The sequence below is a fragment of the Bos taurus genome, chromosome 8 (assembly GCF_002263795.3).
Source record: "Bos taurus isolate L1 Dominette 01449 registration number 42190680 breed Hereford chromosome 8, ARS-UCD2.0, whole genome shotgun sequence".
Taxonomy (NCBI): Eukaryota; Metazoa; Chordata; class Mammalia; order Artiodactyla; family Bovidae; genus Bos; species Bos taurus.
Genome location: NC_037335.1, coordinates 21,287,144 through 21,313,483, shown reverse-complemented (window position 1 = coordinate 21,313,483; position 26,340 = coordinate 21,287,144). Strand labels below are relative to the sequence as shown.

Here is a 26,340-nt window from a genome sequence, read left to right as displayed (position 1 = left end):
CCCAAAAATAAAGTCTGACACTGTTTCCACTGTTTCCCCATATATTTCCCATGAAGTGATGGGACCAGATGCCACAATCTTCGTTTTCTGAATGTTGAGCTTTAAGCCAACTGTTTCACTCTCCTCTTTCACTTTCATCAAGAGGCTTTTTAGTTCGTCTTCACTTTCTGCCATAAGGGTGGTGTCATCTGCATATCTGAGGTTATTGAGATTTCTCCCGGCAATCTTGATTCCAGCTTGTGCTTCTTCCAGTCCAGCGTTTCTCATGATGTACTCTGCAGAGAAGTTAAATAAGCAGGGTGACAATATACAGCCTTGACAGACTCCTTTTCCTATTTGGAACCAGTCTGTTGTTCCATGTCCAGTTCTAACTGTTGCTTCCTGACCTGCATACAAATTTCTCAAGAGGCAGGTCAGGTGGTCTGGTATTCCCATCTCTTTCAGAATTTTCCACAGTTTATTGTGATTCACACAATCAAAGGCTTTGGCATAGTCAATAAAGCAGAAATAGATGTTTTTCTGGAACTCTCTTGCTTTTTCGATGATCCAGCCGATGTTGGCAATTGATCTCTGGTTCCTCTGCCTTTTTTAAAACCAGCTGGAACATCAGGAAGTTGACAATTCACATATTGCTGAAGCCTGGCTTGGAGAATTTTGAGCATTACTTTACTAGCGTGTGAGATGAGTGCAATTGTGTGGTAGATTGAACATTCTTTGGCATTGCTTTTCTTTGGGATTGGAATGAAAACTGACCTTTTCCAGTCCCGTGGCCACTGCTGAGTTTTCCAAATTTGCTGGCATATTGAGTGCAGCACTTTCACAGCCTCATCTTTCAGGATTTGAAAGAGCTCAACTGGAATTCCTTCATCTCCACTAGCTTTGTTCATAGTGATGCTTTCTAAGGTCCACTTGACTTCCCATTCCAGGATGTCTGGCTCTAGGTGAGTGATCACACCATTGTGATTATCTTGGTCATGAAGATCTTTTTTGTACAGTTCTTCTGTGTATTCTTGCCACCTCTTCTTAATATCTTCTGCTTCTGTTAGGTCCATACCATTTCTGTCCTTTATCAAGCCCATCTTTGCATGAAATGTTCTCATGATATCTCTAATTTTCTTGAAGAGATCTCTAGTCTTTCCCATTTTGTTGTTTTCCTCCATTTCTTTGCATTGATCCCTGAGGAAGGCTTTCTTACCTCTTCTTGCTATTCTTTGGAACTCTGCATTCAGATGCTTATATCTTTCCTTTTCTCCTTTGCTTTTCACTTCTCTTCTTTTCACAGCTATTTGTAAGCCCTCCCCAGACAGCCATTTTGCTTTCTTGCATTTCTTTTCCATGGGGATGGTCTTGATCCCTTTCTCCTGTACAATGCCACAAACCTCTGTCCATAGTTCATCAGGCACTCTATCTATCAGATCTAGTCCCTTAAATCTATTTCTCATTTCCACTGTATAATCATAAGGGATTTGATTTAGGTCATACCTGAGTGGTCTAGTGGTTTTCCCTACTTTCTTCAATTTAAGTCTGAATTTGGCAATAAGGAGTTCATGATCTGAGCCACAGTCAGCTCCTGGTCTTGTTTTTGCTGACTATATAGAGCTTCTCCATCTTTGGCTACAAAGAATATAATCAATCTTATTTCAGTGTTGACCATTTGGAGGTGTCAATCATAATGTTTTTAGTAAGTTGGTTTTCTATACTACTTATAACTTCAGTGAGAGGTTCTATGCTGTTTTCCTCAGGAATGAATTAAAAATAAGAACTATCTACAAATAAACTTAATTGAAAACTGAAGAACAATAAAGATATAAGAAAAATTTTAGGATTGTTTTCTTTTTATTACATTTGTGTTCTGAAGCAAAACTACTTTGATTAGATAGTGCAACTGTAAATAAAAGACAAGTAGTATCAGACAGAGCACTTATCAGATGGAGATTGCATCTCAGCACAAAACTTCATTAATGTTAAAATGCTGATTCTCTCCAGCAGGGAATGTGGAGATTTGTTTGCAGTATTGAATGTGAAGACTATGTATTCTTACCCTTGTAAAAATAGGTCAGGCTCCAAAAGAGACATTTTTATACTTAGAGTTACAAAACAAACAATTCTCATGGCGATTGTTTTGTTGACTTGGTTTTAGCTGCATTTTACTAGGTGTGAAATTTGAAAAGTTTATGGGACTAGCTAGACACAGAAGTCATAATGGCTAGTGCAACTCCATCCTAGAAAAAGCTGTTTCTCAATTGGGCACAAGGTTAAGGTAAAAATACAAACAAAAATGTAATATGTAGTATATGAGTGTTATGAGGCTTTGAACAAAGTTCTTTTATACTTTACTATGTCTGTTCAGTCCTTGTGCTCTAAGCATTATTGGCAAATCAAGCCTGTACTAGTTCATTTGACTTTATAAATGATTATAATGGTTTACACAATTCCTTCTTAACTCACCAAAAGTGAAATGAATAGACAACCTTGATTTACTGTTGATCTTTCTGATGTGATCAATGGTGGCTCAGATGGTGAAGAATCTGTCTGCAGTGTGAGAGACCCAGGTTTGATCCCTGGGTAGGGAACATCACCTGGAGGAGGAACAGCTACCCAGTCCGGTATTCTTGCCCGGAGAAGCCCATGGACAGAGGAGGCTTGTGGGCTACAGTCCATGGGGTCGCAAAAAGTTGGACACGACTGAGCAACTAACACACTATGCAGTCTGCCCAACACTTAAAAGAATATGTAGAACATAAGCTATTCATATTTGCTATTCTATTCATATTTGCTATTTAAACAATGAATAGTTCATGTTATTAAGAATATTGTCTTTTCCTTCATAGCTTGTCTGTGCTGTTAACACATACAAACACACACACAAAATCTGTTTATGAAGCAATTAGCCAGTGTATTTGAGTGTGACAAGGAACATCTAGGTGTGTAAACTCATAATGGAAAGTATTTGCATCTTCATGAAGCTCTTCCTAGGCTCCATGTCACTCCATCTGCTCTCTGTGTTCTGACATGACTATAACTCCTTATCTTTTAAATTTCCTTACTAGGGCAAATATCTCCATAATTAATAACAAGGATATAATTGTCTGTGGGCTTCCTATGTGGCACAGTGGTAAAGAATCTACCTCTCAATACAGGAGATGCAGGTTCAATCCCTGGTCAGGAAGATACCCTGAAGGAGGAAATGGCAACCCACTCCAGTATTCTTGCCTGGGAAACCCCACGGACAGAGGAGCCTAGCAGGCTACTGCTCATGGGGTCACAGAAGAGTCAAACATGACAGTGATGGACATAATCTTCCGCCTATTCCCTTTAAAGCAATTAAATCAAAATAGATATTTTTAAGATTTTGAGATAAATGAAAAAAAACAGACAAAAGGAATGTTATAGGGTACAGTTCTATGTCCACGAGATGCTGGCTCTGAACAGACTTGTAGTCTGAGTACACTGCGTGTCCCTCTTCGACTCTCACACATCCACCAGCATATCCACTGATTTGGTGTCTTCACGTGAGAAGTGAAGCACGGGATGCTTTCTGGATTCCCTTTTCAGCTATAAAATTATTCTGAAATTACTTGTATAAAATGAATTTTAAAAGTCCTTCTCTGGAGGCCTTTGACAATAATGTGGTTTAAGTATAATGCTTCCTAGAAAAATAGGAAAAGAGTTAAAATTATCTGACTCCTAGGGCTAATTATAGACCAAAACTTTGTTATTAAAGTTTCATGAGATAAACACTAATAAGTTTCCTTCAAGTTCTCTGGACTAACATTCATATCTAGCAGTAATTACAATTCTAATGGAAAAATAAGAATTAAGACTTAGCTTTCCTTTTGTTAATGGACTAGTATGTTGTATGCAAGGTAAGGAAGCAACAGTTAGAACTGGACATGGAACAGACTGGTTCCAAGTAGGAAAAGGAGTACGTCAAGGCTGTATATTGTCACCCTATTTATTTAACATATGCAGAGTACATCATGAGAAACGCTGGACTGGAAGAAACACAAGCTGGAATCAAGATTGCCGGGAGAAATATCAATAACCTCAGATATGCAGATTACACCACCCTTATGGCAGAAAGTGAAGACGAACTCAAAAGCCTCTTGATGAAAGTGAAAGTAGAGAGTGAAAAAAATGGCTTAAAGCTCAACATTCAGAAAATGAAGATCATGGCATCCGGTCCCATCACTTCATGGGAAATAGATGGGGAAACAGTGGAAACAGTGTCAGACTTTATTTTGGGGGGCTCCAAAATCACTACAGATGGTGACGGCAGGCATGAAATTAAAAGACGCTTACTCCTTGGAAGGAAAGTTATGACCAACCTAGATAGCATATTCAAAAGCAGAGACATTACTTTGCCAACAAAGGTTCATCTAGTCAAGGCTATGGTTTTTCCTGTGGTCATGTATGGATGTGAGAGTTGGACTGTGAAGAAGGCTGAGCACCGAAGAATTGATGCTTTTGAACTGTGGTGTTGGAGAAGACTCTTGAGAGTCCCTTGGACTGCAAGGAGATCCAGTCAGTCCATTCTGAAGGAGATCAGCCCTGGGATTTCTTTGGAAGGAATGATGCTAAAACCGAAACTCCAGTACTTTGGCCACCTCATGCGAAGAGTTGACTCATTGGAAAAGACTCTGATGCTGGGAGGGATTGGGGGCAGGAGGAGAAGGGGACGACAGAGGATGAGATGGCTGGATGGCATCACTGACTCGATGGACGTGAGTTTGAGTGAACTCCGGGAGTTGGTGATGGACAGGGAGGCCTGGCGTGCTGCAATTCATGGGGTCGCAAAGAGTCAGACACGACTGAGTGACTGATCTGATCTGATCTGATACTGCCTTGAATAAATTGTGCAATTTGTGGCAAGTTACATTTCAGACTTTAACTTTTCAATTTATACCTTTACAATTTTAAAAGTATATCATATAGAAATAAATAAACCTTTAACTCTTCTCTAATCTTTGGTAATTTCCTTTTTATAGGTTCAAAATCTTTGTCCAACAATAACATCAACCTGAAACTTAACAACATTGTTTGTATTGATTATATTTATTCTTGCAGTTACATTTAATGCCAAGTGATACTTTTTCTCCATTCACAAAAGTAATATACACTTTCCTTCCAACACAGATATAAGCAAAATAGAAAGTGAATTGACTTTAAGCGTATTACACTACGAGAAATATGGGACATGTGTGGATAAAATAAAGATAGTAAAAGTGATAATTAGACGTTTGAAGATTAGAAACATACAGTTTTGGAAGTGGATGTGATTTATCTGAGGCAACATGTCGGATCTCTTAGATAATCATAATAACCCTATCCCAGCTTGCTTCCAAAATAATTCTCTTGCTTATTGTAAAAAGTCTGTTTCACTGAAAGCCAACTGTGTACCTGGTCATAAGTTGAATTTTGGAGTTGACTGTTTAATGGTGCATTTCTCTGGCTCATTTGAAAGCACAGATATCTAACCTAGGCAGGGATTGTAAATTGGCAAATCACTTCAGTCTCTACTTTGTTTACCACCCAAAGTTTCTCTTTTACTGAAACACATCTGAGGCAAGGTGTGTAATTTCCCTGTGTGTATTTTCTTATACTGAGGACAAAAATATTTATTTGCACGATGCCTTTTTTTGACAGCAATTGCATAATAACTACGAATGTTTTGTAGCTCTTTCCTCTAATTTCTATTTAAGGATTTTTGTCTACCAAAAAAAGCTGTTATGGATGAGCTATGATATAAATGTAAGGACGTTTACTGAAACATTATTTGAATAGTAAGGATTGGCAATTAAGCCAATTTCCTTCTTATTGTAATACTTTCTACTCTTGGTTTCAAATATACTTTGTTCATTCTTTTGGTTTTCCTGCTATCTCTCTAACCACTGTGTACAGACTTTTTGCTTCTCTTCCTCACCTCAGACTTAATGGTGGAAAGCATCACGCCAAGCTTCTTTCAAACTTTTATTGATCTACTATTTATGTCTTGGAATTTTTAGCTATCTTATGGCTTTAATAGCCTTTGAAAGTTGATGATTCACCTTTTTCTCTCTCTTTTGTGTTCCTTTCCTCTCTAACAAAGGCTTATATATTCAACTGATTACTCTGCATGTCCACTTGCCTATCTAATATACGTCTCAAAGCAAACATGACCTAAACGGAGTTCTTGACTTTATACCTTCCTCTAATCTTCCTGGGCTAGTAACTACATTCCACCAAGCTAAAGAATCATGTCTTGTTATAGTTTTTAATCCACTGCTATAGCAGATCTGTCATAAAATCGTGTTTGTTCTACTTTCCAATTATTCCACAATAAAACAAAAGCTATTTCAGTACCATCATATGTATACTGAAGTGTTCAAAGCTTTCCCTCAGGAACAAGATAAGGTTTTTTGTTTTCACCATGTTCATTTTTAGCCAGCTTATTAAGGCACAAATGAGAAATAAGAGGAACATCAACAAATTGAATTATTATATATATAGAAACTCCTAAATAAGCTGCCAATAAATTATTAAAATTTATAAGAAAGTTTATCTAGTTTGCTGGTTTCAAACTCAATTATAGTTTATATGCTAGGAGCAAAGTTAGAAATATTTATATACTGTTTATATAAAAAAAATTAAAAACCCTAAGAATAAATCTAACAAAAGATATGTAAGTTCTTTATGGAAAATTATGAAAGCTTATTAGGTCCAGTAAGGAGGATACTTAATATCATAAAGGTATATTTCAGTTCATTTCCATATAGATGCATTAATGCACCACGTGATAGTTAATCTTACGTGTCAGCTTGCCTGGCCATGGAGTGCCCAAGTTAAGCCTTATTTCTGGGTATATCTGTAAGAATGTTTTCAGATGAGATGAGCATTCCACTTAATGGACTCATCAAAATAGATTGCCCTCACCAATGTGGGTAAACATCATCAACCCCTTTGGAGTCTGAATAGAAAAGAAGGTGGAGATATTCTTCTCTTTTTCGCTTGCTTTACTGTTTGAGTTAGGACAGTTCATCTCATCTTCTCCTGTTCTTGGACTTGACTTATATCAATATAGACATTGAGTTACTTGGTTCTCTGGTCTTAGGTTCCCTGGACTAAATTACACTACTGGCTTTCCTGAAGTCTCCAGTTTGTAGATGGCAGAATATAGGGTTCCTCAGCATCTCTAATTTTAAGAGCCAGTTCCTCATACTCTGTCTCTCTCTTTCCATGTATATATGCATAAATATCTTTCAAACTTCAGGAAGATTGTGACAGTATAGTTCTGGCACAGATGGATACCCTTGCTCATGTGTATCTAGATCAACATATAAGAATATTCACAGAACTATTGCTGGAAAAACTGTACCCTAAAAAGAAGCCAGATAAACTTTACCTGTGGAATGGATGAATGAATACTTTTAACATATTCATAAAATTGTTTGTAACACTGAATAAAGTTTACTGCTAGAAAATGGAAGAATGATATACAAACATATAAGTAACATATTCAGGATAAAATTCTTAACAAAAGTATGTTAAAATTTTCATCATGATTGTATTAATTAGTTCTCTGTTGTCAGTATTTCTCAAATTACCTCAAGCTAAGTGACTTCAAACAGTGAAGATTTGTTATCCTATAATCTCTGAGGTCAGAAGTCTTAAATCAGTTTCATTGGATTAAAATCAAGGTGTCAGCTTGCCTATGTTCCTTGCCTTTTCTAGAGGTCATGAGGATGCTTGGGTCATGGCCCCTTCCTCCATCTTCAACATTAGCAGCATAAAATCTTCAAATCTCTCTCTGCTTCTGTGTCATGTTACCTTCTGTCCCTCTGATCTCCTGCCTACGTCTTATAAGGCTCTTTAGGATTACATTGGCCCTACCTGAATATTTCAAATCCTGAAAGATGATGCTATGAAAGTGCTGCACTCAATATGTCAGCATATTTGGAAAACTTAGCAGTGGCCACAGGACTGGCAAAGGTCAGTTTTCATTCCAATCCCAAAGAAAGGCAATGCCAAAGAATGCTCAAACTACTGCACAATTGCACTCATCTCACACGCTAGTAAAGTAATGCTTGGCTTTAGCAATACGTGAACCATGAACTCCAAGCCAGGCTTCAGCAATACGTGAACCGTGAACTTCCAGATGTTCCAGCTGGTTTTAGAAAAGGCAGAGGAACCAGAGATCACATTGCCAACATCCACTGGATCATCAAAAAAGCAAGAGAGTTCCAGAAAAACATCTGTTTCTGCTTTATTGACTATGCCAAAGCCTATGACTCTGTGGATCACAGTAAACTGTGGAAAATTTTGAAAGAGATGGGAATACCAGACCACCTGAGCTGCCCCTTGAGAAACCTATATGCAGATCAGGAAGCAACAGTTAGAACTGGACATGGAACAACAGACTGGTTCCAAAAGGAAAAGGAGTACATCAAGGCTGTATTTTGTCACCCTGCTTATTTAACTTATATGCAGAGTACATCATGAGAAACGCTGGGCTGGAAGAAGCACAGGCTGGAATCAAGATTGCTAGGAGAAATATCAATAACCTCAGATATGCAGATGACACCACCCTTATGGCAGAAAGTGAAGAGGAACTCAAAAGCCTCTTGATGAAAGTGAAAGAGGAGAGTGAAACAGTTGGCTTAAAGCTCAACATTCAGAAAATGAAGATCATGGCATCTGGTCCCATCACTTCATGGGAAATAGATGGGGAAACAGCAGAAACAGTGTCAGACTTTATTTTTGGGGGCTCCAAAATCACGACACATGGTGATTGCAGCCGTGAAATTAAAAGACGCTTACTCCTTGGAAGGAAAGTTATGACCAACCTAAACAGCATATTAAGAAGCAGAGCTATTACCTTTCCAACAAAGGTCTGTCTAGTCAAGGCTATGGTTTTTCCTGTGGTCACGTATGGATGTGAAAGTTGGACTGTGAAGAAAGCTGAGTGCCGAAGCATCAATGCTTTTGAACTGTGGTGTTGGAGAGGACTCTTGAGAGTCCCTTGGACTGCAAGGAGATCCAACCAGTCCATCCTAAAGGAGACCAGTCCTGGGTGTTCATTGGAAGGACTGATGCTGAGGCTGAAACTCCAATACTTTGGCCACCTCATGCAAAGTGTTGACTCATTGGAAAAGACCCTGATGCTGGGAGATATTGGAGGCAGGAGGAGAAGGGGACGGCAGAGGATGAGATGGCTGGATGGCATCACCAACTTGATGCACATGAGTTTGGGTGAACTCTGGGAGTTGGTGATGCAGGAGGGCCTAGAGTGATGCGATTCATGCGGTCTCAAAGAGTCGGACACGATTGAGAGACTGAACTGAACTGACCTTGATAATCCAGGATAATTGTCTCATCTCAAGACCTTTAATCACAACCACAAAGTCCTTTTTGCCATATAAGGTAAAATATTCATAGATTTCAGGCATTAGGATGTGGACTTCGGGGGAGCACAATATTTAGATTTCCATGATATATCAGATCATATTAGCTACAAAATGATTGTGGTTTTCATATGGAAGAGAAAAATTTTCTCCAAAGCAATTGATCAATGTCTATGTGAAAATAGCAAGAAAATATTTCTGTTCAAGAATCTGCATTTCATTATCACTAACAAATACTAATTAGCACCTCATCCTTGGAAAATAATGAAACTAACTATAGACTCACGTGGCCTACCAATGTCTTTGTGTAAGTAATAATCCTATCAAATAATACTTAAAAGGTTTTGTGTATAGGATCCATTTTCATTTACAAAATCTTTAAGGATTTTTTTCTACCTGTACATCCAACTCTACCTAATAAATTTACTTTATTACCTCAAATACCCCCTTAGATAGAAGGGGGTATGTCTTTTGGGAAAAAAGCATTAAGAAATATTTCATTTCTGCCCACTATTTTACACAAAGTTCAAAATATACTCATGAGTTGTCTGATTATAAACTTCCCATGCTGATTTATTAAATTACCTTGTCATTTCTCCATAAACATTTAGTGAATGCCTAATAAATACCAGAAATTATGGCAGAATGTGGGAATGTATTATGTAAAACGTGACATACTTACCCATAATTTTTTTAATTGCATAAGAAATGAGGGAGGAAGACACTAATACAAATGAATTTGTAAGTATAAGTGTATTGTGTTAAGAATTTTGAAATATGAAGAAATAGGAAGCCATTCTAATGAGAACAGAAAAAGAAAGAAGACTTTACCTTCTCTGAGGTAATTCAACTAAGGCATCCAGAAGGAGATGACACTTCAGGATGATTCCACAATGCATGGACAGTAACGTGCACCCGAAAAAGGTCAAGGAAACATCATTCCTAACACAAAGAATATCATTTGCTAAGCCAGAGGTTTTCAGCTGAGTGCAATTTTACGACCAGGGAACATTTACCAATATCTGCAAACATTTCTGACTATCACAATGGGAGGAGGAATGCTACTGAAATCTAGGGAGTTGAGACCAAGGAATTCCTACAATGTACAGAATAGCCCCCTATAGCAAAGTATTAGTAGCTTAGAATGTCGATACAGACGATCCCCAATTTATTATGGTTCGACTTACAATTTTTCAACTTTATGAAGGTGCAAAAGTGATATGCATTCAGTAGAAATTGTACTTCGGATTTTGAATTTTGATTTTTCCCAGGCTAGCAATATGTGGTGCTAGTGTCTCATGACTGAGCAGGGCAGCAAGCCACAGCTCCCAGTCAGCCATGAGATCAGGAGGGTACACAATCATTTTAAATGACTGGATACACTTAAAACCATTCTGTACTCATAGAGTTATTCTGTTTTACTATTTTGTGCAGTATTCACAAATTACATGAGATGTCCAACACTTTGTTATTACAAAATAGGCTTTGTGTTAGATGACTTTGCACAAGTGTAGACTATTGTAAACGTTCTGAGGATTTTAGGGTAAGATAGTTTACCATGCTCAGAACGTTTTCATTAACCTACACTTGCACAAAGTCATCTAACACATGACTTTCGGTAGGTTATGTGTTTTAAATACGTTTTTGACTTACAATATTTTCAACTTATGATGAGTTTATTGAGACAAAACCCCAAGTCAAAGAAGTCAAAACCCTAAGACAAAATCCTAAGTCAAAGAAGATCTGTAATGTTAACCTTGAGAAATGCTATCCAGAACTACTTAGGAGAAGAATGAGATGTCATGTTTCTAAAATCACTAGAAGCCCTGTTTATGGCTGTTATTTATTAAGAGCATACTATGCATTTTACTGTTTGAGCATAAGGACAAATTGTAATGAACATGAGAAATAAAATGGTAGGTGGACAGTAGGGGAGGGCTTTAAAGAAAGGGTTAGTGAAAATAATGATAAAATTTTTCATAAGGATATGAGGCAAATATGAAATATTATCAATAAAATATTGTCATTAAAGACAATCTACCCAAAAGAAATTAAGCATTGATTCTAATGTCCACAGGTATATGGTAACTTTGCCCAAAAGACTAATATAGAGATTATATTTAGAAAAAATAAAATTTTAACAATCATTGCTACATAAAGCTGGCCTGGTTGAGCATTGTATTCCAGAATTAAACATCTATATTTTTCCAGTCTTGTGATCTACTGGTTTGGATATATAATATTTATATATATATAATATTATTTTCAGTATCTGTTTTCTCTTAGTGTCATACAAATATCATACACATATTTCTTAACAAGTTCTAGTAAATGATCCCACAAACCAAAAAGTAATTTGTACTACCATGATGTTTTAGGGTTCTAAAAGACAGTGTTCAAGTGTCTAAGAGTATTCAGATCACCAGATGCAATACCAGAAACATGCCAAGTATTTTAATTGTTTTGAATGCTGTATAGAAGTTTAAAAAGCCAAGTCAAGCTTGAAATAAAATTCAGAGATCTTATAATATAGTCAGCAACCAAAACGATCAGAATTGTGTGGGTATTTGGATATATATGAATTTTTTTAATGCAGAGAAAATTCTATTTTAGTGAATAGTCCCTTGGAGAAGTAAGTTGTTAATTATGCTGAAAGGTGGCATGGTTTTCAATGTGTAGAAAACAGACAGGGACTGACTTTAACCTCCTTGAAGCAATGAGCTCAGCTGGTTCTCAATATAGATCCTTAGAGTGTCAAGACCACTGTGTTGCTTTCTGCATTAACTGGCCCCTGTATGCTTACTTCTATTGATGTCCTATATTGCACTTTTTCAGACAGAACCCAGCAGTCTCAGGTTAGTGTCCTTGGAGTTAGAACTTTAGGAAAATATCATTGCAATTTTAGCAACAGTGTCAAAATCACTACCTCATATAAACCAGGAGCCAGTTCTACTTTTTACACTAATCCCAAATAAGTAAAGAACATCATGTTCCAAGGAACTATTTTGTACAAGACTTGACTTTTAAGTCTGATGAATTTCTGGGTGAAAAATATTCTTTTTGATCCAAGTTCAGTGGTTGTTACCTTCTATCTAGAAAAGAGTTAGTGGAATAGATAGTAAATTAGATTGGAATGTAAAACTGAGTAGGTACAAAGTAAAATTTCTCTAAAAGTCTGATTGCAGAAAAAGTCACATTTAGAAATGATCCAGTTTTAAAACTACAAGAACTAGACTGTAGAAGAGAGGAAGTAGAAATTTGACATTTGTGGAAATTCTTCTTTTGGAAATCACAGTAGTTTCTTTAGTCATTAAGAAATCTAGTCAAGTATCTGAGAATCAGCCCTTACCTTTTTAATTCTCATTTTCTCCCACAATTTTTTAAAAGTCTATATAACCCTTTTCCCTTTATAAAAGCCCTGCAAAACTGCCAATCTCATGGGCATCCATGCTAGTCTGATGATGTGTAGCTGACAGATAGAAGTCTAAATATTGCTATGGTTAGAAGTATATTATGCATTGACCTTCTTCTATCAAGGTCACTATCAAAATTTATTTAAACAAGAAATGCTGTTCAAACAAATTGAATTTTGATCAAGAAGTGAAAATCAGTCTCTCTCTGTCTCTCTCTCTCTCTCTGTCTATAATATATATATATAAATATATATATATATATATATATATATATACCAATATCAGTTTACATGATAAAATAATTCTGGGGTTCATAGTGAAATGAATGATTATAAAAATGTATTTATCTTTTATACCTGACTGGAAAGAGAGATGATTTTGATAATGCTATTTGGAAATATTTCCAATTCATTTACTCCTTTTATTAATAAATTATAGCAGGGCCAAAGCATTAATCTAAAAATTGAAACCAAGGTATTTTAAAAATTAATAAGGTTTAACACCTATTTGCAGTGTCACAGGCTGGTTTTTATTGAACACTCATGCCTTCACAATTGATCTTCTCTGAGACATTTTTATTGGGCTTCCCAGGTGGCTCAGTGGTAAAGAATTCACCTACCAATTAGGATTCACAGGAGACGTGGGTTTGATCCCTGGGTTAGGAAGATACTCTGGAGGAGGAAATGGCAACGCACTCCAGTAATCTTGCCTGGAAAATCCCATGGACAGAGCAGCCTGGTGGGCTACAGTCCACAAGGTTGCAACAGTCAGACACGACTGGAATGCACAAGACATTATTCACATACTCAAAGATTTCAATCATTTACTAGTATGTTTTGAAACGGCCAAGGGAAACATCTATTTATTAACAGTTTTAAATAAGAAATATATAGTCTCTAAAGCTGAAACTCTAGTACTTTGGCCACCTCATGTGAAGAGTTGACTCATTGGAAAAGACTCTGATGCTGGGAGGAATGGGGGGCAGGAGGAGAAGGGGACGACAGAGGATGAGATGGCTGGATGGCATCACCGACTCAATGGATGTGAGTCTGAGTGAACTCCGGGAGTTGGTGATGGACAGGGAGGCCTGGCGTGCTGCAATTCATGGGGTCGCAAAGAGTCGGACATGACTGAGAGACTGAACTGAACTGAACTGAACTGATAAGAAGTATGCAGATTCTCGTCTTGACACCAAGTAGTTACATTGATATGTCACAATGCATTGAAATTAAAAGAGAAGCTCCACATTTTCTCTTTGCCATTGACCCTCAGCAATCAGAGCAAAATCTGGCTGCAAGAGGGACTAAGACCTACAGGTCTACTTGGGAGAGTTCTAGCCACAACTCATTTGCGATAAAAGAAAGGCAGAAGAAATTTAGTTTAACAGGTAGTGGTTCCATCACACAATCTGTTTTTTAAATTAACAATTAGCTCTCTTTTTCCAGAATGTTTTATTGCCTCAAGAAGCTTCATGCAAATACACTAACTTTAATTTGCCTCACTAGTTCATCAGAAATTCCCAAAGAATATCTCTTGGGTTCTAGCTAGTCTCCCTCCTGTAAAAGCCAGTTAGACCTAGAGTGCTTGGAGGCAGAAAAGTATGAGTTAGAGAACTTGGTTAGCTTAAGTTGCCTCACTCGAACATTTTTGAGTTTGCTCATCTACAGCGCACGTGTCACATTGGATGATCTATTGGCTTTTTCTTTGTCTAAACTTCTGGCTTCTTGACAGGAAATCATTTTATACTGAAGAAGCCCTTCATCTTCTACATTGCAACATACTATACGGTCATATGATTTTAAAAATTTTGCAAGAGTAAGACCTTTTAAGTGCAATCAGTAGAATGCTTGCCTCTGTCACATTTTTTTCTTGTGTCAGAAACATGGCAAAATGGATATTTTATATTAGTAATTTAGATTTCTTCTGTTTTAAAAGTAGTCTTCAAATTCTACGAGCCTTAGGCTCCACAAAAACTGGATCCACCCCTACTTAAGATGTCTATACTTTCCTTCTTTGGATACCTGTAAAGTAAGATGATGTTAAGGTAGTTCAGCTTGTCATAATTATAATAGTAGAAATTGGAATGAATAACCTCCCTATGTCCCTTTCAGTGCAATGATTCTTACCTTCATGCAGCAGGAATGTTAGTTATTTCAGTTTCTATGGACCAACATGTGTATTCAAACAGCAAGTATAGCCCTAAATGGAAAATGAGAATTGAGAATTGTCTTCCTTTGGTTAGTATTCTGGGTTTCTGTATCTAGGAAAATACAGTATCCATGGCAACTTGATGTTCAACTTGTAACTTTTGAATTCTTTGCCTTTTTCTTTAGTTATGATTTATAATCACACTAATGACCTTTCAGTTAGCCATTTTCACACTATTAATGACCGTCTCTATTAATGGCCCCTAGCTTTACCTGAGACCACTAAAGCTTTCCATTGGTCATTAACGCCAAGAAAATATCCAGTCTGAAGGTCATTATTGCTTAAATAGTAACTAGGTAAGTTATGCAAAGCTAGCAATTAGGTTGGCTTTTAGACTATTTTAGAAAATCTGTATAAACACCACTATCAGACAAAAACAACAGTAATAATGAAAGCCCAGGCCCCTGAAGAAACTGAAGGAAAGGTAAAAATTTCTCTTCAGGTTGTTGGCCTTTTAAAAATAACTTTGAGAGTTTAATGATGTGAGAGCTATATACAGACTGAAATTATTAACTTGCTTACTCTTCCTCAGTCTCCCATTAGGATTCCACCCACTCTTCTAGGAACTGTCTGCCCCAGAATGCATTTCCTGCTGTGTTAATTACCTTGCAAAGTCAGGAGTATCACAGGCCTGTTTATGTTAATTGCCCTTGGTGTTTTTACAAGTGAGGAGAAGAGAATCAAAAATTAATGTGGAAAGCTCTCCAGTTCTACTATGAGCAATCAATTGGACTCAGGTTTTTAAAATGTTAGGTCATTTAAGATATTTTGTTTTTACTATACAAATAGAATACACTATAATAGGAAGGGCAAGGGGCCATTTTACCCACCATATACATTCTTTCCTTCTTGCTCTCATTGTACCATTTATCCACTTCATTAACAACTTCTAATCTGACTCTCACATTTTTTCTTCCTAAAATAAAAAATGTTTCTAAGTGCTCTCCTTTTAAAACCCAAAACCTTCTATACTGTGCTTTCTTGGAGCAATGCCCTCTTTTCTTTCCTTCATGAACAGGTTTATGGAAACTGTAGGTCGCAGTGACCATCTTCACACCCTTTACTCTGTTGTTCCTCAGTCCACTAAAATCTGTCCACTGCCTTCATCATTCTGAGCCTTCACTTCAACTAATGCTACCAGAGATATCCTGATAACCAAGGTGAGTTGACATTCTTCACTTCTTATCTTCTAGGACCTATTGGATCCACTTTCAACCACTCCATATAATCTCAAAACTTTTTTTTTTTTAATCACACAACTATGTTATTTACTAAAACTCTACTCCCATTACAAGATTCTGTGTAATATCCCATTCTGATCATCCTTTAAATGCTGCTATCTATGAATCTCCTTTCTTCTCTCCTTTTTCTGCATAGTTTCCTGGGTGAATTATCCTAATTTCATTGGTTAAAATGTCACTGACAGATTAACAATGCATAATCAGTGTCCCAATTCTTTCCTGTAGCCCAGATCTATATATTCTTCCATTTTCTGTATGTAATCATTTGATTTTTTTAATTAGTGACTTAGTATCCATTATCCTAAAATTGCTTTTAATATGTGCCTCCTTCTTCATTGGTGATTCCTTACACCCAGTTACTAAAATTAAGTATATAGAAATAAACATCCATTTCCCCTTTCTCATAACTTTCATATCTAACCTCCAAATCATATGACTTGTATCTTATTAATATTTTAAAAGTCTATCCCCTCTAATACAGTTGTTGTTGTTCAGTCACTAAGTCACGTCCAACTGTTTGTGACCCCATGGTCTATAGCATGCCACCAGGCTCCTCTGTCCTCCCCTGTCTCCTGGAGGTTCCTCAGATTCATGTCCATTGAGTTGGTGATGCTATCTAACCACCTCATCCTCTAACCGCCACCCCTCATCATATAGCCTTAGTTCTATTTCTTGCTAAACAAAAGTTTTCACCTGTATACACTAAATCCATATTGAATTATAGGTTTCTTTAAAACACAAAACTCATTGTGTGTTATTTTTTTTCTGTATAATAATTTCTAGTGACATAACCTTTACCTATATGATAAAGTTTAAATTTCTTATCATTGTTTAAAGGATAAGTCAATTACTGGGTTATGACCTTCATGAGAGCAAATTCATTGTCTTTTCATTCATTAATGATTCCCAATGTTATCTAACTGGACCTCACAGCTGGTACATCCTGAATAAAAGAAAGCCTTCAAACAGACCATGATTATTAGTGCATCTTTCTGACTTCTTTGTTTGCCTCTTCTCTTTAATAGCTTCCAACTATACTCTATTTTTCAGCTCCATCTTGAACTCTTAGGACTGAAGTTTCCTGACTATTCCACCTTGGGTAATAGTTTTAGGTTTTGCCTCCTTTGCTTGGACTACTCTACCCATTGCTGAGTGCCAGTGTACACTAACATTTTAAGGTTCCCCTTAAATAATGTATTTGAATCTTTTATTATACTCTGATACATGTACTTGTTTTACCTGTAAAATCAGTAGATACTTTATACTTTTAATTACCTATATCTTTTATTGATAAAAGCACAATAAAGGCTGATGATCAACACATTGTTATAAATAAAAGAGATAAGTATAGAAAATATTAGATTCTTATTCGACTGTGAATTGTTTCATGAAACTGTCACATCACACCCACATACACATGAACTGTATTGTAAAGAATTTATTTTTAACAATGGATCATTGTCAAAAGTTTTAGAAACCCACACTATACTCATTTCTTTAAAAACAGGAGCTGGATTTACACAACTTCCTAAAATGACACTCCTTCAGAAAGCATGACTTCTAGAGTTTTTGAGTAGTATCATAGTATAGGACTTGGGCACTTAATTTTATACCACTTGGGATGCATCTTCATCTGTGGTAGACAGAAAAATGGTTCCCTAAATGTGTCTACATTAGAATCCCTGGAACCTGTAAATATATTACCTTACATGGCAAAAGGAACTTTGCAGATAGGATTAAGTTTAAGGATCTTGGGATGGAAAGAGTATCCCACATTTCTCAGGTGAAAACAATATAATCATAAAGGTTCTTACACCATGGAGGCAAAAGGATCAAAATCAGAGAGGAGCTGTGATGACAAAGCAGAGGCTGTAGTGGAGGTGTCTTAGAGTTGGAGGAAGTGGCTGTGGCGTAAGGAAGGCAGGCAACTTTTAGAAACTGGAAAAAGAGATGGAATGGATTTTCCCCTAAAGCCTTGAGAAGGAACTAGGTGTGCAAATACCAATTTTTAGCCTGTACAACCCATTTTGAACATCTGATCTTTAAAATGACTTCCCTGGTGGCTCAGATGGTAAAGCAGACATCTGCCTACAATGTGGGAGACCCAGGCTCCATCCCTGGGTCTTCTAGAATCTTTAAAACTGTAAGAAAATTAACTTATATTGTTTTTAAGCTGCTAAATATGTGATAATTTTATAGCAAAATATGAAATTAAATACACTGTCTCACCCAAAGAAATGTCCCCAACATTTTCAAACTGTGTGAGCCCTCTAATTGCTCTGCCAAGCTGAACATTCTAGTGTTGCTCAGTCTCTCAGTCATGTCCGACTCTTTGTGACCTCATGGACTGTAGCCTGGCTAACACTAACTTCCAAAGCAGTATTCTCTTTACCATAGAGGACCTAGCAGTAGGATTTTTGGTTGCTGATCCTGATTTCACTAGACCCCACTTTTAATGCATATGCTCTATCTTTCCAAAGGACTGGTAGATGTCCTCAAGAGGAGGGAAGAAAATTTCTGTCATTATTTACTCACACCATGTAGCACTTTCTCTTGATTATCAAAAACACTAATTAATGTTGATTGATTGATCAACTGATTCTATTTGTGTGATTTTACCAAAAGGATATTCATATACTCACAGACAATGTGTGTTTATGAACATGGATATGGACAAACCCTGGAATTTAGAAATCTATATCTTTGTTATTTTTAAAACATTCTTTAAAATATGTCTAAAATTTTTAATGCATTTAATGCATGCATATATGATATCTGCTCTTTTTAATATTTGAATTGTGATTTAATCTATGGCCATTCTGTCTTTGTAATGCCAAGAGGCTCTTAGTTTTTATTTGCATGGGGAATAGTATGTTAAATAGGAAGCACACTTGTCAGATAAGGACCACTTAGGGAGAGGAATAACCTGAAATGAATATCCATACATGCTAGTACCACACACAGGGAAGAATCCTAGCTTACAGTTACAATATCCATTGGCATTTCTACAACCACATGTTATACAGGATATTATTATGTGAAAAATATAAAAATTTCCCCGTTTTCTCTTTACTACAAGGTTTATTAATATATGCTTCCAAGGACCCCAACTATCTTATTTAATTTTTATTATGTGATTCTTTTTGTTTCTGTTTTGGTTTTTTCCCTCAATGTCTCAGAGTCTAATTTTGTCTGAGATATCCATAATCTGTCTAGTTAACCACGTCATTAGTGGGTTCTCATCCCAGAACTGAAAAGCAATGATGAAGGTCAAACTATACCCTTTAACCTTCATAAAAGAAAGCTTTTCTTCTTACCTACAATCCTTTCCCTCTCACCTAACACAGTCTTTTCCAGGGGCAGATCTGGAAAGCTGCCATTTAGAATGTTATACTTGGGGTTACAATAATTTGCATTTCTTACAGAGGCATAGCATAGTGGTATAAGTGTATCTATTTAATGTCTTCATGTGATTCTTGAAAGCCTGAACAATGTCCATTTGCTAGGATTTAAGAAAATAATTTTAATATTTGATTATTCTTTCTGGTAATAAATTGAATCCTTGTGTAAAAAGAATATAAAGCATAAAATAATATTTGCTAAAATAAAAGCTTGGTTGACTTTTTGACTTCATTTTCAAACTGTGTGAGCCCTCTAATTGCTCTGCTACCATTTCTGGCATGGGTTATATCAATACTTTATTCCAATATTGTCTGTTGTTCTATGCTGTCTATATTTATCAGTATGTTATTTTTGACATTAATGTACCACACAGAAAATAAGTAGGAAAGAACAGGTCATTTTTGCAAATGCACTGTAATTTGTTAGCTTCTATGAATTATGTATCAGTCTGCCTGTCGTTTTATTAGGATTTGTAGATAAAGAGAACAAGTGTCTCATTAATTTTAAAAAATGCTTCTCTTTCCTTATTCTCTACAATAAGTTTTTAACATATAAAACAGTGACAGTAACATGAGATCATGGACAATTAAAACAAAACAAAACAGCTATTTAGCTCATAGCCTGGTTTCATGTAGGCACTGAACTCTGATTTAGGAGTTCTGGGTCCTAGCTTAGGCTAGTTATTAACTAGACATCATTCCTAGGACTCATAGATATTTTTTCTCTCTTGACCCTCCTGTACTCATGTGAAAAGTAAAATACTAGATTAAGAGACATTGTGTGTTATAGTGGAAGGCACATGGGCTTTAAACAGAGATTTGGATTCAAACCCCTTTTTTACATGTGTCTTACATGTAATATTGGTTGCATGAATTTGAATGATCATTTTACTTTTCTGAACATTTTTGCATGCCTGCTCAGCTGCTCAGTCATGTCTAACTCTTTGTGACCCTATGGACTATACCCCATCAGGCTCCTCTGTCTATGGGATGCTCCAAGGCAAGTATCAAAGAGTGGGTTGCTCTTTCCTATTCCAGGGGATCTTCCCAACCCAGGGATTGAACCAGCATCTCCTACATCTCCTGCAGTGGCAGCAGATTCTTTACCATTGTGTCACCTCTTTTATGACCATAAATTTACTCAACTGTAAAATTTAGTTAATATGCCTCTTTCATTGAGAGATATAAATAAGAATGAAATATCTGTTTATATCTCATATCTGATGGATTTCTATTATTCTTCATCAGATGTGCTCTTATAATTCTTTCTAGCTTATGCAATGATGATAACAGCAAACACATAAAGCAATTATTATGTGCCAAGTCCTATGCTAATCAATTTACATACATTAAGTCACTTAACCGTCATAACAACCCAATCAAGAAGTATTACTATACCCACTTTGCAAATGAGAAAACCAGGAGCAAAAAAAAAAAAATGAGTTAATTGGCAGAGGTGTGACTTGCACACTCAAAATGTGGATCCAGCATCCATGCACTTAATTACTATGTTATGTGAGCAACCATGAAACAGTGCTATCTACCAAATATTATGATAAACATTGCTTTTAACTTTAATAATACACTTTATATTAGAAATAGGGTTTGAATAGATGTTGAGACCTAGCTTTTTCAGAAATAGAGACAAATGTAGAGAATGGATATATGGATACCAGGGGAAAAGAGGGGGTCAGATGACTTGGGAGATCGGGAGTGACATATATGCACTACTATGTATAAAATGGATAACTAATAAGAACCTACTGAATAGGACAAGGAACTCTACCCAGTGCTCTGTGGTGACCTAAATGGGAAGGAAATCCAAAAAAGAGGGGAGATCTCTCTCTCTCTCTCTCTCTCTCTCTCTATATATATATATATATATATACACACACACACACACATAGTTGATTCATTTGCTATACAGCAGAAACTAACACAAAATTGTAAGGCAACTATAGTCCAATAAAAAATAATTTTAAAAATTCTAGCTTTTGGATTCAGTTTGTGAACTACTAACTATGCCAATGTAACCACTCTGACCCACTTTTTTCATTTATACATAATACAATTTACCTAATTAACCTCATAATTCTATTTAAATAAAATGAGAAAGATGATATGTAAAATGATTTTGTGAATTTTGAAGCAATACCCAAATAATGGATTTTGTATCTGCAACCATGAAATCAGTTATATAACTCAGATAATAAGTAAGTAAATTAAAAAAAAAAGCCTTCTTTCCCTCCTTAATTGTTGTCATCTTATCAGTAATAAACAAACATGATGACTAAATAAGGGGGAGGGAAATGAACATGTATTTAGCATCTAGATTTGTGGAACTGTATTTGTGTTATATCACTTGATGCTCATAAGAATGTTGCTGGGTCTATACCATTTATCTAGACAAGATCATTTGCTAAAGTTAATTAACTAGGAAGGGAGAAGATTTATGCTCTTTTTACAACCTATCACAGTTCTAGGGCAGACTTAGGAAAAGAGCATGGTGTTGAACCTAACTTTGGGAAAAGCTTTCAAGAAGAAACTGAAACAAAATTTTGCCCATTAAAGTTGGATTGACTATTTTTTCAAAATTTTGTCCATTAAAGTTGGATTGACTATTTTTTCCTAAAACAATTTTTAGTGGAGTTGGATATTGCTCATTTTACATCATAAGCAACAATAAAACAAAATGAAATTCAAAGAGAAAAATGTATTTGTTAAAACATTTTATAAATTGTCAGTATGCTTCTAACCCAGAAATTCTTTGGACTTAGTTTCTCAGCACTTCACAGCATTTACGTCATTTTGTTTGACACTTAAAAGGAAGCACATCCAGCAGGAAGAAGAGGTAGAGAGAATAGAGTAAGAATGAAAAGGAAAAAAAAAAAAATTAGATGAAATGTAAAGAAAAATAGGTGTTTCCCAGACGGCGCAGCAGTTAAGAATCTGCCTGCTAATGCAGGAGATGCAAGAGAAGCAGGTTCAGTCCCTAGGTCAGCAAGATCCCCTGTAGTAGGAAATGGCAACCCACTCCAGTATTCTTGCCTGGAAAATTCCATGAACAGAGGGACCTGACAGGCTACAGTCCATGGAGTCGCAAAGAGTCAGATACCACCAAGCATGCACCATGCATGAAAGAATAAAAAAGAGAAAATAAGTAAATGAACAAAACAGTTGAAGCTGGGGCAAAAAAGTTACTTTTCTTTTGATTTTTTTTCAGAAGATTATAATTCTTTTAGTCTTTAAAACTGTCTGACTGTGGAAGTTGTAAGAATAGGGACAAGTGTATGTAAGACTCATTTTCCCTTTATTTCTCATTGTTAAGAAGTTTTGATAACTTGATGAAAGTTTAAAGAGTGGATTTCTTGCTCAGGGACTCATACTTCCAATAATATATGAGGATGATGACTGCATATGAAAAAAAAATGTGTGACATTATAGAAAAATAGAATCAATTGATTCTTTCAAAGGTATTGATACAGTGAGTGTTTCAACCTAAATGTTGCTTCTTAATTGAACTTTTAAAAATATTTTTAAGTTTTTATTTTTTTAAAGTTTTTATTAGAACTTTATAAATCAGTGAAAAATACCAAGCTACATTTTGGATCCAATTTGTAGTTTCAGGGATTGCCATAAAAATGGCCACCCACTTTATAAAAATACTCGTATTCATTGTGTGTTAGTCTCTCAGTTGTCCGACTCTTTGCAACACCATGGACTGTAACCTGCCAGTCTCTGTCTATGGAATTCTCCAGGCCAGAATACTGGACTGGGTTGCCATTCCCTTCTCCAGAGGATCTTCTCAACCCCCAGATAGAACCCAGGTCTCCCGCATTGCAGGCAGATTCTTTACTGTCTGAGTCACCAGGGAAATTTTGGTTAAAAAAAAAAAATGTTCTAGGACACCTCTGGATCACTAGCAAATGCATGAGATCTGGTATTAAGTATAATTTAAAATTTAAGAGCTATAACCAAGAAAGGAACTAAAAGGCATAAATAAAGAATTTGGGAAAAACTGAAATTCAAAATTCCTCAAGAACATGACACCCAGGTGTCTAAAACTGACTTGTTGGATATACATCTGTACATAGTTCATCCCAGAAACATCAGATTTGCATCTTTGACATGTCGACCAATTCAAGAGTATACTTGGCTGCAGCCTGCATTGTTTAGGAATGTCTTGAATACCAGTAGGTTGTACCATGTGACATTGCCAATACTTGACAGATTTTGACCTGCACAATAGTCAGGTCCATTTTCCACATATGAGATAGAGTTAAGCCTGCACATAGAAATTATCTTTGATTCTAGCTTGGAGAGGGTGGGAGGGCAGAGACAAAAACAGCCAACACCTGCTTGAAATAGAAGAGAAGATATATAATCCAAGAAGAGGTAAGATGCTATTTGCCCCTATTATATATTCATATATATATATATATTATATATATTCATATATATATATATTCATTTATATATATATATATATATATATATATATATATAAATTCAATTCAAATTCAGTAAAACTAAAATCATGACACTTGAAACACCCTTGCTGAGGTTTCACTGAAACTATGCCGACTGCAGCATGTTTTTCAGAAAGAATGATTACTTGTCGTGATCTATTTAAATCAAGTCTGTTTTCTTTACAAAAATGTGTATATTTTAACTTAATTTTAGATAGCTGGCCTATAGGAACCAGAAAAGAGAATGTAATTGTTCATGATGTTGTAAGTAACCAGACGTAACCATCTACAAAGACACACTTTTGCTTAAGGAAATGTGCCTTGGGGAGATAGCACAGCATGTCCAATCCCACTGCAGGACTCAGGGTCAAGGGTTTGCTTGCTTTCAGAGTTTTGTTCTACTTAAAAAGTGTAATTGAAGAAACCAGCTGCCAAGTTGTGAGGCCCAATAGAACAGTTATACCTCTCAATCAAAGTATTTGTTAGCACTAGGAATGACTTCTAGTTTTAATCTTCCAAAAGGATATTAAACTATGGTTTATGGAAACATGAGAAATGTTATACAAGGCAAAACATGCTACTTTACCACAGACATAATAAATGGGTTAATTTGTGCTTTGAAAGCTTCCTGTAGCACATTTTGCATTGCCTTGAATCCCAGCCATCTTTGCATATCAACTTTGGAAGCTCTCAAGGCTATGGCCATTTGTTTAGATTAGAGCTGTCTTCAGTAGATAAGTCTCTCAGGTAATCTGAAGTATAAGGGGAAAATGTAGTGCTTGTGTTGGTCTGAGAGTACAAAATATCTCTTGCCCAATTAATTAATGCTTTTCTTTTAAATTTCCTATTTGAGATTTGTCTCATGTTCTCACACATGTGGACTCCAATGGGCAATTCAAAATGTTTTTCCCACTTGTGTTTGAAAAGAAACACATCTGTGGAGAAACTGGTACCTTTTGCTAGACAAGTGTCAGGTAAATATTTATCTCTGCGATAAAACTATGTGAGTTTAGACTGCAGACTTGGGGTGATCAGACCTGGTTTGCAGTTTCCTAATTCTTTTTGCTAATTGTTTAAACTCTGAATTGTAATTCATTCCCTTGAGAGACTTAGCAATAGTAACACCTTCATAGAAATTTTATGAAGAATAAATGAGATTATAACTCTAAAATGATGTACCTGATCCATAGAAATTTGTATTGTTGTTGTTATTTAGGTTTATCAGGGCTGTTATCTTACTTCCAGAAGGACAAAATGAATTCTCCCAGAGAGACAGAGACATTAAAGATTAAACAGAACTTTCAGTGATTGAGAATTTATCTCAAATTAGTTATTTTAAACTGAAATGAGTGTTTAAATGAAAGGAAACAGTTTTAGTTAGTTGTACAAGTTTTCATTAGGTTTTCATACTACTCCATGCTGAGAAGAATAAATGAGTTATGTGTGTGTGTTACTCCCTCAATCGTGTCCGACTCTTTGTGACCTCATGGACCGTAGTCCGCCAGGCCCCTCTGTCCGTGGAAATCTCCAGGCAAGAATATTGGAGTGGATAGCCATTCCCTTCTCCAGGGGATCTTCCTGAAGCAGGGACTGAACCTGGGTCTCCTGCATTTCAGGCAGATTCTTTACCATCTGAGTCACCAGGGAAGCCCAGATGCGTTATAGAGCATCAAGTTTTATTTTGTTAGCACATCTAAGCTTGTGTTTTCCAGGTGGCTCAGTGGTAAAGAATCTGCCTGCCTAAGTAGGAGATGCCAGAGATGAGGGTTCAGTCCCTGGGTCAGGAAGATCCTCTGGAGTAGGAAATGGCAATTCACCTGGGTGTTCTTCCTGGGATAATCCCATGAACAGAGGAGCCTGGTGGGCTATAGTGTGATTACACACACTAAGCTTGTCACTGTTTAAATCTATGTTCACTCCTTTCACATAAAGGGGATTTTGTGTCATTTATTTAGAAAATATTTACAGACATTTCTGTATGTTTACTTGACAATTCTATGCAAAATATCAAGTGAACTCAAATGTGACCTCAGAAGTTGCATTCTAGTTAGAGAAAAAGACAAACACACATTTTCCCAACCAAAGTAAAGTATAAAAGGAAAGAATGATATAACTTTAATACAAAAGAGGCATCAACATCAGAAACCAGTGTGAAGCAAATGACTCAAAAGAACTGAGGTATTCATGAGAAAATAGTATATACTAGGTTTTAATCTTATTTAAAAAAT

At 36.2% G+C, this 26,340-nt stretch overlaps 1 long non-coding RNA gene across 1 annotated transcript in view; it reads right to left on the bottom strand.

Moving 5' to 3' along the window:
* LOC132346041 (uncharacterized) overlaps positions 1 to 18,662 on the bottom strand; it is a 68,859-nt gene extending 50,197 nt beyond the window's left edge. The window contains exons 1-3 of the long non-coding RNA XR_009495761.1: positions 18,472 to 18,662; positions 14,920 to 14,992; positions 10,212 to 10,322 (exon numbers count right to left, since the gene is read on the bottom strand). This is a non-coding gene — a long non-coding RNA (uncharacterized lncRNA). The remainder of the gene's footprint in view (positions 1 to 10,211; positions 10,323 to 14,919; positions 14,993 to 18,471) is intronic.
* Between the last annotated feature and the right edge of the window lie 7,678 nt (positions 18,663 to 26,340).